The 12596-nt window shown below is 40.8% G+C and overlaps 1 long non-coding RNA gene across 1 annotated transcript in view; it reads right to left on the bottom strand.

Moving 5' to 3' along the window:
* The window catches only part of LOC142047330 (uncharacterized), a 35168-nt gene that overhangs the window by 19245 nt on the left and 3327 nt on the right, over nt 1-12596 (bottom strand). The window contains exon 2 of the long non-coding RNA XR_012656566.1: nt 971-1028. This is a non-coding gene — a long non-coding RNA (uncharacterized LOC142047330). The remainder of the gene's footprint in view (nt 1-970; nt 1029-12596) is intronic.

Genomic DNA, 12596 nt, shown 5'->3' with positions numbered 1-12596 from the left:
TGAAAACACAGGGGACCAATAGATAATGGCCCCATTGTCAATCCTATATATCATTCAGTCGCCTGTGGGTTTTTTGTTCCGCAATAAAGCAGGTTAAAAAAACCATAGAGGGGATCAGTAGGGCTGCAAGAGGTAGAAACATATTATACAGCTAGTGGGTAAACTGTATCTAAATATCCAGACAATAAGGAAAAAAGCAATATGCAGTATACCAGAAATGTTTCACAGTAATTACTTGCACTAAACACAGTCTACCTTACTATAATTAACCACAGCTTATAAGACTAACCAGTCTTTCAGTGACGTGCATTTCAAAACCAAAGGACCTGTTACCTGTAAGTCACTCTAGGGCAAACTAGGTGATTTATGATAGACTTATAAAAAAAAACACTAGTTAATTAATTCTCAAAACCAGTAATTAATTCACTATACAGGACTATTAAAGGAGGAATCACCGAAAGAGCTGATGGAATGGATTAGAGACTTTTACAATTTTCCCTCAGTGCTGGGAATAGGCGGTTTTCATGTTTCAAGTGAAGGTTAAAAGAAGGGTTTAATACAATTGAAAGACTGTTTTTTCAATTTCGTGAACTCACAGCCCTGATACTTTCTTTGTTGATACAGCAAACAATCAAAATATGAAGACTCAAGACTTGTCATTGCTATAGTGATCAGCACAAGAGTAACCTCAATAAACAAATAGCTAAAAAGCAGAAAGATATACATATATATCAAACGTTTATAAATTATCTCTGTTCTGTTATCTTATGATGAAAATCAGCATGTTCTCTATAAGCCAGTAAATTCTTTGGGGAAATGGATTATCTTTTTACTGTATGTGTCTACCCCACCTACACCACAACAGAGCTCTAATCCCAAATTGAAGTGTCTAGGTGCTATTGCAATATAAGTACATAATATTTTTTTCAAGCAATACACCTATTAAGGAACATACATTATACAGACTTACATATTGTCAGAACTTCCAAGCAGTCAGGAAACTTTGGACTCCAGTAAAGTGCTATTTCCTTTTTGGGAGAGAAATAGAGACACACTGGATTAATAAATTATTCTAGTCCCACTTTATTTACACTATATGCAGTGTCTGCCAAATATAGCTTTGATTAGAGATGTTAAACAGCACATATTAGATCTATTTCATAAACAGCACTCAAAGCTTCTCAGGAACATGCTAGTCACAGTGGCATCCCTCGCTATGTCAACCTCCAGCAGAGCAGTTTGGACAGATGCGGGATTACACAGTTGCAGATTCTTTCCCAGCAGGTCTAAATGACCGTGTTAAAAATACTGGCAGCTGCAGGAGCTTTGTCTACACTAGAGCTTGCACTGTTTTCTACGACTGGTGGAGCTGCATTAGTGTTAACAATGGTGGGCAATTTTTGCAAACAACAATCACCACCAAACTAGCACAGGCCCACTGAAGACAACAATGTGTTGAATATCTTTGTTGTTTGCTTGCAGAGTCAACTTGTTTTTCCCTGGATATTATCCAACAAAAAATGCAAACTCCTGGATATAGTTGCTTCCCCTTTTGTGTAGAACTTTTACACAACTGTTCTATTCCTTTTGTCACACTACTGAGGATGAAAGTATTGTTGATATAGTTTAACCACAGTGCTCAGTTAAAATGTGTCTAACTAGGGTGATGTGACAGGTTTCAGAGTAGCAGCCGTGTTAGTCTGTATCTGCAAAAAGATCAGGAATACTTGTGGCACCTTAGAGACTAACAAATTTATTTCAGCATGAGCTTTCGTGAGCTACAGCTCACTTCTTTGGAGGCATAGAATGGAACACACAGACAGGAGATACTTATACATACAGAAAACATGAAAAGGTGGAAGTATGCATACCAACAGGAAAAGTCTAATCAATTGAGAGGAGCTATCATCAGCAGGAGAAAAAAAAAACTTTTGAAGTGATAATTAAGATGACCCATAGAAGATGTGAGGAGAACTTAACATAGGGAAATAGATTCTCTAAGGTGCCACAAGTACTCCTGTTCTTTTTAGGGTGATGTGGTATTTTGCTCACTGAGAATGGTCTGTAGACATCCATGATAAATTCCTTTCAATGACTAAGGCATGACGACACATTTGGCATTAATTACACTTCAGTACTAAAACACTAGTTTGCCGTATCGGCCATCACTAGTAAATATTTTCCACTCATACATCAACAAATCTCTAGGAATAATTAGTGTGACCAGCTATGTAATTGAATCCCAAGCTAAAGGATGTTTCGGCAGATTTAATTTTATAAAGATCATATGAAGTATAAGTTTTCACAATCGCTTGTCCCTCGCACCACAATGAACATTTATTCTCTCTTCTCTCTCCATGACATTTAATACATTTCATTCCCCTCTTTAAGCCCATCCACTGATTTCACCTTGCCTCTGGCAGCATGTTCAAACTACCTGTCTTCACCTTCCAGGGTCTGTACACCATCACTTTCTACTCCCCAACCTTTGCTGCCTAGTTCAGATGTGTGCAATAATGAAAACATGGATGCTTGGCAGGGCTTTGGAGTGGAGCCTGGAGCTGGAGTGCAGAGCAGTGGAGCTGTAGGTTTTTGCCTGGAGCTGGAGCACAGCTCCAAGGCCCTGACTCTTGGTAGTGAATAAACCACATTAGACTGGCATAATTATGTACAGTAGTAGTAGAAGTTATTAAAAAAGTACAAATGTCCATTGGCATTCTGATTTAAAATGGAGTCCTACCAGCATTATATAAGCATGAAATGCAATGTTTTTACAAAAGTTTCTGAGATCTTAAATGGGGCCATCCTTCTGGGCTATTTTCGTCTTGCTCATTGCAGAATCATCCAATTCTACCTCTACAGAATAAGGTTCCTAATCACACCAATTAGCTTGCATGAAAAGTTTTACTATGCTCAGAGGTACTTGTAACATATATTTTCACAGGTCTCGATTCTGCATTTTTTATTTCTCTGCAGGATGGATTTGATTTAAATCACTAGTCAGGAAGACTCAATTTAATCACGGATTTCTACATAGAAGTGCATTCTTGTTGGCTGTTATAACCTTAATACACATTCTTCACAACTCAGGAATAGATGTAGGTTTCATTTTTAGAAGGTACACACTACGCATTTTTAAGTGATTTATTTTGAAAACTTTTCAGATTTGTTTTACAGCTATATCAGAAAATGAATGATTATTTTGTTATTTCATTTAGCAAAGGTAATTGAAGCAGATATTTATGAAGTCATGGAAGGTGAACTATCTCCAATTCAGCAGGTTAATCATTAATATTTGGAGGATTTTCTTGCCATGCTGTATTAAGAGAACATCATCAGATAGACATATACATTGTTTTAACTATAACAACGTTATGTATTATGGATTTTTTTCTTCAAACAGCAAAACTAAGCATCTCTGATGGTATCTTCTAGACCAGGGATCAGCAATCTTTGGCATGCGGCCCTTCAGGGTAAGCCCCTGGCAGGCAGGGCTGGGCTGGTTGTTTACCTGCGGTGTCCGCAGGTTCGGTCGATCGCAGCTCCCACTGGCTGCCGTTTGCCGCTCCACGCCACTGGGAGCTGCGGGAAGCGGCAGCCAGCACATCCCTCAGCCTGCGCCATTTCCCGCAGCCCCTATTGGTCTGGGATGATGAACTGCGGCCAGTGGGAGCCACGATCAGCCAAACCTGCAGATGCTGCAGGTAAACAAAGCGGCCCGGCCCACCAGTGGCTTACCCTGATAGGCCGGGTGTCAAAGGTTGCCTATCTCTGTTCTAGACAGAGCATTGAGTCCCACTGGGTAGATAGAAAGATTAACCTAAATAATCTATACAGAAGCCCCTGGGATCCCATAAAATTGGGTTCCTAATTCATGAACTATTGGAACTCATTTACAAAACTTTTCTTAAACATTACATGAATATATTGTCGCATATTGTAGAATTAGAATTTATAATCCCTATTCCATGATGAGATATCTTTGAGGTATAATATATTTTAATTAAAACTATCTTTAGCTCAGAAAGCATTTTATAAAAAAAAATCTGATTTAAATTAAAAAAAAAAGTTTTGTTTTTTTGTAAATCATTGCTTTTTATCCACTGTTTCTCTGTGTGTATTTAGTATATTACACATATGCTGTGTTACAATCATTTTGATTTTTTTCCTTGGCACCTGAAGAACACAAGAGGTATTGGTATTTCTTACTGCCCAGGCCATCCTTTGTTTAAGGTTCTTTTGAATGCTAATTAGGTCTTCATTATCCTTGGATAAAGTATTAGCTAGAAAGCTACTCATATTGAGTCACAGACCTGAAATTACCATATTTCTTAATAAATCTCCTAATTCAACCAATATTGAATGCAGTTTCTTATGGACTGTGTCTAAGCATAGGCCCTGTACTGAATTTCACCTCTTGTTCATCTGCTTTCTTCTAGAGTGGGTCTGAACAATGACAGTGCACACAGCACAGTACGAGACTATACTTCTATCAGTGTCTTCTAAGTTAAATCTGTTTACTTTATTGACAATGCTTACTACTGTCAGAGTCATAGGTGGTGCTGGAGGGGAAGCTGCATTCTGTTACACTGGAGCAACACCAATAGTTTTTATTGTGCTCTCATGCACTTTATTCCTAAATGAAACTTATATGTCCAAAGTTCAGTAAGCTGTTATGCAACAGAAATCAAATACTCTATGCTGGTCCTTTCAGAATTTGTTCCTGCTCACAAGGGTGTATAGACACCCTCTTGTGGAAGCTGCCCATTTTACATGAGAACAGTATGCACACAAACCCACGTACCAGCACTCGTTTGTCTCAGGACTATGAAGTGTTCATCCAGCAGAATGGTATTCTGACATCTAAAATCAAATCCCATAACACATTTAGTGCCTTCCACCAGTTATGGGGCAGAGAGAAAACAGTTTCAGACTTCCATTGGGAAGAGCAAACAAGAAGACGTGTGACCAATATATTTTAAAGGCTATTTTATCAAGAATGATATTTCTCCCCAAAACAGATATTCAAAGGAATAAATGCCAGAAAGTGCATTTTCCCATCCCTAGTCCAAAGAGATTGTTTTTCCCTTCCTCAGTGCTGTAACTGCAGGAGTTTAGCTGGACCCAGTGGGCGGTTATAAGGCTTTTATTCTATCTTTTTATTATGGACAGGTAATTTAAATATCTGTCTTAATACACTCTTTGTATCAGCCATAACTTGTAGCCATCTTATGACTAGGAAAATAGGATCTCCAACTCATACATGTGTAACCCTTCTGCCAGGTGGAGCTGGCAGCAACCAGGGTCAATATCTAGGGGTTCCTTTTCAACAATACAACACAGAACCAGCTCAAGACCCCACCCAGTAACCTGAGAAAATTACACACCACCCTGGGCACCTTTGAGAGGCCACACTTCCCCACTCACAAGCACAGAGATTGAGCGTAGAGAAGAAATTTTTAATGAAAGGAAGGAAGTCACTCACTGTTAATTAGGGCAGTGTTTCCCAAACTTGGGATGCCGTTTGTGTAGGGAAAGCCCCTGGCGGGCCGGGCCGAGGGCCGTACTGGTCACTGATTCCAGCAGCTCCCAATGGCCAGGAGTGGTGAACTGCGACCAGTGGGAGCCGCGATCGGCCGGACCTGTGGATGCCGCAGGTAAACAAACCGGCCCGGCCTACCAGGGGCTTCCTCTACACAAGCAGCGTCCCAAGTTTGGGAAACACTGAATTAGGGGAAAGGCCACAAGCACGATTCATAAACTATGAGCAGGACACCCACCCCGGATGCACAGGGCAGAATCTTCTGCCTCATGTTCTGGTATTCAACCAGGGCCGGCTCCAGGCACCAGTGGAGGAAGCACATGCCTCGGGCGGCACATGCTTTTCTTTCTTTTGCTTGGGGCGGCAAAAATGGTAGAGCTGGCCCTGTCTACAACCAAAAGTTCTTTTAGTGTGCCCCTTTCTGATTCCTCACCATACCCCCACTCACAGCGGTTGTCCTTGGTCACCTTCCCCGACGCTGATACTCTTTCTTTTCTAGAAAAACTTAAACAATTAATTAATTAAGGCCTGGAGGGTTTTTTTTTCAAATGTTAGAATACTCTACCCAGTTTTCACAATCCTAGAATAACTAGATGTTTTGCTACAATGAAAAGCTAAAAGGTTAATCTTTAAATTGTCATAACTGGGTTTCAGAATTATTGTCCAAATGAGATGAACCAGGGCAATTCACACTAGCTAGAGTTGTTCTTTCGGGTGTTCTCTCTGATAACACTGCAGTGGTTTAACATTCTAATGGCTTTCTTCATAAGCCTAAGGGTAAAGAATTTTTCTTTAACTAAAGCTAAGATTCTGTAAAAAACAAAAAAACAAAAAAAACCCCTGAGAGTGCTCTCCAGAAGAGCACTGCTTCTGCACAACATTTTGTACTCACACTGCCTGGAGATCTCTGGTTTCTTTCTTCCAAGTATACTGTACTTTACCATTTGGGGCTTTTGTATTGAGATCATTTATCACTATATTTATCTCTAGACTATTCCTGGATTCCCCACATTATACTGAAATACTATCTCCCTCTCACAAGTCAAACAGAAACTATCAACTGAGAAGAGTTTGTTTACTAACCAATAGGGACAGAGGAATATTGAAATGTTCAGAGTCTCAGGTTAGAACTGTTGCCAGAATTTTCAGACATATAAAATACTTTCTGTAGCCCGTGATGTCTGACATAGACAGACTGCCAGAGAAAGGTCATCCAAATCCAAATCATCAATAGTACAATGGTGGCAGAAGATGTGAAAAACAATTACAGTACACATGTTCTTTTCCCCTTAGGACAAAGAGTCTGATGCTATTCCATTTTTTTATACTAACAAGGATGTAACTGATTTATGTTCTATAGCAGTGTTTTCAAAACTTGGGATGCTGCTTGTGTAGAGAAAGCCCCTGGCGGGCTGGGCTGGTTTGTTTACCTGCCGCATCTGCAGGTTCAGCCGACTGCGGCTCCCACTGGCTGTGGTGCACTGCTTCAGGCCAATGGGAGCTGCTGGAAGTGGCACGGGCCAAGGGACGTACTGGCCGCCACTTCCAGCAGCTCCCATTGGCCTGGAGCAGAGCTGCTGGAAGCAGCGCAGGCTGAGGGATGTACTGGCCACTGCTTCCAGCAGCTCCCATTGGCCTGGAGCAGCGAACCGCAGCCACTGGGAGCTGCGATGGGCTGAACCTGCGGAGAGGCAAGTAAACAAACCGGCCCGGCCCACCAGGGACTTTTCCTACACAAGCGGCGTCCCAAGTTTGGGAAGTACGTTCTATAGCATAATACATAGCTCAGTTTCTGTTCCTTTATAATAGTTTTTAAATTGTTCCATTTATGTATAATAGGTAAAGTAGTTTGGGTCCAGTTAAGGTATTTGGATTCAGAACATTTCCGTAGCCCTAAAGCAGGAGCACCACAAGTAAACCTCTGATACAGGCCCTCCTCAATACATACATAAATTCTACATGAGTGAATTTTGCAAAGATTTGAGGATGCACTAACATGCACCTCTACTGTTATTTAAAACTACTGTTACTCTGATTCAGAACAGTCTGGTGTATATTTCCAGAAGGGAACAAGAAGTGAATTTTGTCTTTGGAGTGAAGTTTATAAACCCTGTCATTGGAGGCAGATGATAGCTCAAAATGGGCAGGCATCTTTGGCTCTGAGCCTGAGTCTCAGCATGGCAATTTACAACAGCAAGTAAAGATGTGATTCTAAAAAGGACAAGCAAAGTTAACCTTAAGCACTTTTGTTGTTTAGCACTGAAATGGGAAGAAACTCCGTAGTTTTGGTTCACAAGGGGCCATGCAAAAATATCATTCTTCAGTTTCAAGAGATGCAGTTCAGATTCCCAGAATTTCACTTTTGAACAAGCCCAAAAAGTTAAAGCAAGAGTAGCTGAAATCATAGTTTACTGCTTGCTTTCTGCAAACATTCAAATGATTGCTTTTTACTCGCACAGCTGCTAGCAAAAAGCAAATTTCAAAGTCTCATGCACAAGTATTTATGGTAACCCAAGTGAATGTCAAACTCCCAAGCATGACTATTTATGGAAATCAAATTTTAAAACAGATCAGTAAACAAGACAGACAATGACCTGACTTCCACTCTTCATAAATAGGGCCACACCCCATACGCACACATAGTTATTGTGTCAGAGATTGTGCACTATGACAGAAACGTGTAGTTCATCTAAGGCAGCACACTTGGTATATTTTAAATGGGGTGGAACATTACTTAAAAAAAATCCTGTGATAGAGCCCTGGCAAAGAGTCAGTTCAATGAGATAATTAAATGTAAACTCCCCACCTAACCAATAAAATGGCCAGTTTAATATTTTTAGGAAGGATGCTTTGGACAAGGCCAGTAGGGCCCAGAAATAAAAAGACTTTAAATGGTCTAAAGTGCCCTAATCCTGTTTATATGCTACCTCTTCCTAATCTACCAATTTTCCCTGAGAGATTAAGCACCCTGGGTGCTTCTTTAAGATCTGCTGAGTTATGTTCATCCAGTCAAGTAGCAGAAATTGACCCATCACAACTAAGCAACACAACTTGAGTTTCAAATACTGAGTAGTGAACATTCCCATTTTAAACACTGGGTATGTCTACACTGTACAGAAGGTGTGACTGCAGTTTGGCTAGGCACACCTGCACTAGCTTTAATCTAGCAAGCTCAACTAAAACTAACACTGAAGAGATGACAGCATGGATCCCCAACATGGGCTAACAACATGAATTCATTCCCAGGATTCTAGGCAGGCTTGTAGAGCCCACATTTAAACCCATGCTGCTAGTTTTAGCCATGATAGCTCAACTGAAGCTAGTGCAGGTATGCTTACCCAAGCTGTAACCACTTGCTCAATTGCAGTGTGGATATACCCACTGTGATGAGTTCGGTCACATAGACCGCCTTGGGACTGTCACCTGATGTGCTGAGATTACCTCTGAGCCCATTTTCCCTGCCAGCTTGGGACTCCAGAACCCTGCCTCGTTGAGCCAGAGACACTAGCGTGCTGCAACCCAGACTCAGGGTCTGGTCCACACCCCCCGAGCTGCAGACTTTAACCAAAAGCTGCTCAGCAGGTCACCTATCTCCAGCACCCAGACACCCTGTCCCCAAGGGAATCCAAACCCCAAATAAATCTGTTTTACTCTGTTTAATGCGTATACAGGGTAAACTCATAAATTGTCTGCCCTCTATAACACTGACAGAGAGATATGCACAGCTGTTTGCTCCCCCAGATATTAGTCACTTACTATGGATTTATCAATAAACAAAAGTAATTTTATTAAGTATAAAAAGTAGGATTTAAGTGGTCCCAAGTAATGACAGACAGAACAAAGCAAAATAAAAGCAAGTCTAAGCCTAATACATTAAGAAACTGATTACAGACAAATCTCACCCTCAGAGATGTTCCAATAAACTTCATACTTCTAGGATGGCGTGGACTGCACCCTCAGCAAGTTTGCAGATGATACTAAACTGGGAGGAGTGGTAGATATGCTGGAGGGTAGGGATAGGATACAGAGGTGAGGCCTCATCTGGAGTGCTGTGTCTAGTTTTGGGCCCCACGCTACAAGAAGGATGTGGAAAAATTGGAAAGAGTCCAGCAGAGGGCAACAAAAATGATTAGGGGGCTGGAGCACATGACTTATGAGGAGAGGCTGAGGAAACTGTGACTGTTTAGTCTGCAGAAGAGAAGAATGAGGGGGGATTTGATAACGGCTTTCAACTACCTGAACGGGGGTTCCAAAGAGGATGGATCTACACTGTTCTCAGTGGTACCAGATGACAAAACAAGGAGTAATGGTCTCAAGTTGCAGTGGAGAGGTTTAGGTTGGATATTAGGAAAAACTTTTTCACTAGGAGAGTGGTCAAGCACTGGAATGGGTTACCTAGGGAGGTGGTGGAATCTCCTTCCTCAGAGGTTTTTAAGGTCAGGCTTGACAAAGCCATGGCTGGGATGATTTAGTTGGGGATTGGTCCTGCTTTAAGCAGGGGGTTGGACTAGATGACTTCCTGAGGTCCCTTCCAACACTGATATTCTATGCTCTCCTAAATCAACACACATCCCCAAGTCTGATTAATTATGTTGACAAATTAATCCATCTGGCAAATCCTTCTGCAAATACAGGTTGGAACCCTGGTTCTACTAAAGACAATGGGAGTTCCAGCACTGACTTCAATGGGAGGAGGCAAGATTTCACACAAAGTATTTAATAATTCATAAACTATTTTTCATTAGATGCATTTTGTTTAACATATAACAAGAAAATCAAGGTAATTTGAATTTCATGCCCTTAGCCATGCTTGTAAGAAAGACATTCATTTCATGAACTGAATAATTTTTATTTGTTTTTCAGAGGATATTATGAAATTAGAAGAGAAAAATTTCCAGGTGGCAAGACAAGACTCATATTGTGTATAGACTAATTTTGCTCTGTACAGCAATATTTTTACTTTGTTTTTTTGTGTAATTTATACATACATATATGCATGCAAATTATAACATTTGTATAAAAGAAACATAATCCATGAGAAACCACATAACATTCCAAAACTGACACGTATTAAAACTATGACAGCTTGCTGAATTGCCAATATAGTCTTCTACTTCTGGTAAAAACACTGTATGGTTTATAACAGTCAATAATGCACATTAATTAAAATACAGGGTTAATTCCGAGAAGAAAAAAAGACAACAAAGCAAAAGATATTAAATTTCATAGCACTGCACATTAAAGAGATAAGAAAAAGTAAATCTAAATACGACTATGTTACAGGCTTATAACTAAAGTGCTATATACCTACATGTGTGTAAAACTATGATAAACAAACCTAATTAAAACCTTTGGTTCTGTGAAAACAGCTCAGCAAAATACATGTTGCATTAAGTGTTTACAACAAATTAACACCTCTACCCCGATACAATGTGGTCCTCGGGCGACAAAAAAATCTCACCCGATTATAGGTGAGACCGCGTTATATCAAACTAGCTTTGCCTCCCGCCCATTCTTTGTTCCCTGACCGCCCCCTCCAGAGACCCCCCATCCCTAATCACTCCCAGGATCCCACTCCCTACCCAACCTGCCTGTCCCCTGACTGCTCCAACCCCTATCCACCCCTCCCCGCCCCCTGACAGGCACTCAGCAGCAGCGGTGGGAAGCAGAACAGCCCAGCCCCAGTCCGCTCCACCATGCCAGCTCTCAGCCACGGTGCTCCGCTTCCTGCCGTCGGTGAGTGTGGGGAGGTTGGGGAAAGGATACCCTCTGCACTCACCTGTGGCAGGAAGCAGCCCCAGACTGCTCTGCTTTCCTTGCCCCGGCCCCAGCCGTGTCGCTGGGGGGCGGCTGGGGAAAGGTCCTGCATTCATCTGCAGTGAGAAGCAGAGCGCCACAGCTGGGAGCTTGCAGAGTGGAGCTGGCTGGGGCTGGGCTGCTCTGCTTCCCGCCACTGGTGGTGCGGGGAGATTGGGGAAAGGATGCCCTCCAGTGGTTTCCCCAGGAATTTAAATTAGGGGGGGTGTTTGAATTTACATGGGGGGTGTCAGGACCAATGAGATAAATAAAAGATATGAATAAAACAAATGTTTTGTTAGGATTATGCAAATTTAACATAAGAATAATGCAAGTTACACCAAAACACGTAACAGGTCAAGATTTCTAAAAAAATATACATTTAAAAAAAAGTATTTAATTTAAATTGACTTTTGAAAAGTAAGCCATCATGGGGTAAGAGGAAAGTCCTCTCATGGATCAGTAACTGGTTAAAAGATGGGAAACAAAGGGTAGGAATAAATTATCAGTTTCAGAATGGAGAGAGATAAATAGTGGTATCCCCGAGAGGTTGGTACTGGGACTATTACTGTTCAACATATTCATAAATGATCTGGAAAAATGGTAAACAGTGAGGTGGCAAAATTTGCAGATGATACAAAACTATTCAAGATAGTTAAGTCCCAGGCAGACTGCAAAGAGTTTACAAAGGGATCTCATAAAACTGGGTGACTGGGCAACAAAATGGCAGATGAAATTTAATGTTGATAAATGCAAAGTAATGCACATTGGAAAACAATCTCAACTATACATACAAAATGATGGCATCTGAATTAGCTGTTAACACTCATGAAAGATCTTGGAGTCATTGTGGATAGTTCTCTGAAAACAACATCAATGTGCAGCAGCAGTCACAAAAGCAAACAATGTTGGGAATCATTAAGAAAGGGATAGATAAAAGACAGAAAATATCATATTGCCTCTATATAAATCCATGGTACGTGTACACCTTGAATAGTGTGTGCAGATCTGGTCACCCATCCTAAAAAATATATATTGGAATTGGAAAAGGTACAGAGATGGGCAACTAAAATAATCAGGGGTATGAAACAGGAGGAGAGATTAAAATGACTGGGAATTTTCAGCTTAGAAAAGAGATGACTAATGGGATATGATAGAGGTCTATAAAATCTTGACTGGTGCAAAGAAAGTGAATAAGGAAATTTTATTTAATCCTTCACATAACACAAGAACTAGCAGTCACCCAATGAAATTAATA

This window comes from Chelonoidis abingdonii, chromosome 9, assembly GCF_003597395.2.
Source record: "Chelonoidis abingdonii isolate Lonesome George chromosome 9, CheloAbing_2.0, whole genome shotgun sequence".
Taxonomy (NCBI): domain Eukaryota; kingdom Metazoa; phylum Chordata; order Testudines; family Testudinidae; genus Chelonoidis; species Chelonoidis abingdonii.
This window is presented reverse-complemented; position numbering and strand designations above follow the sequence as displayed.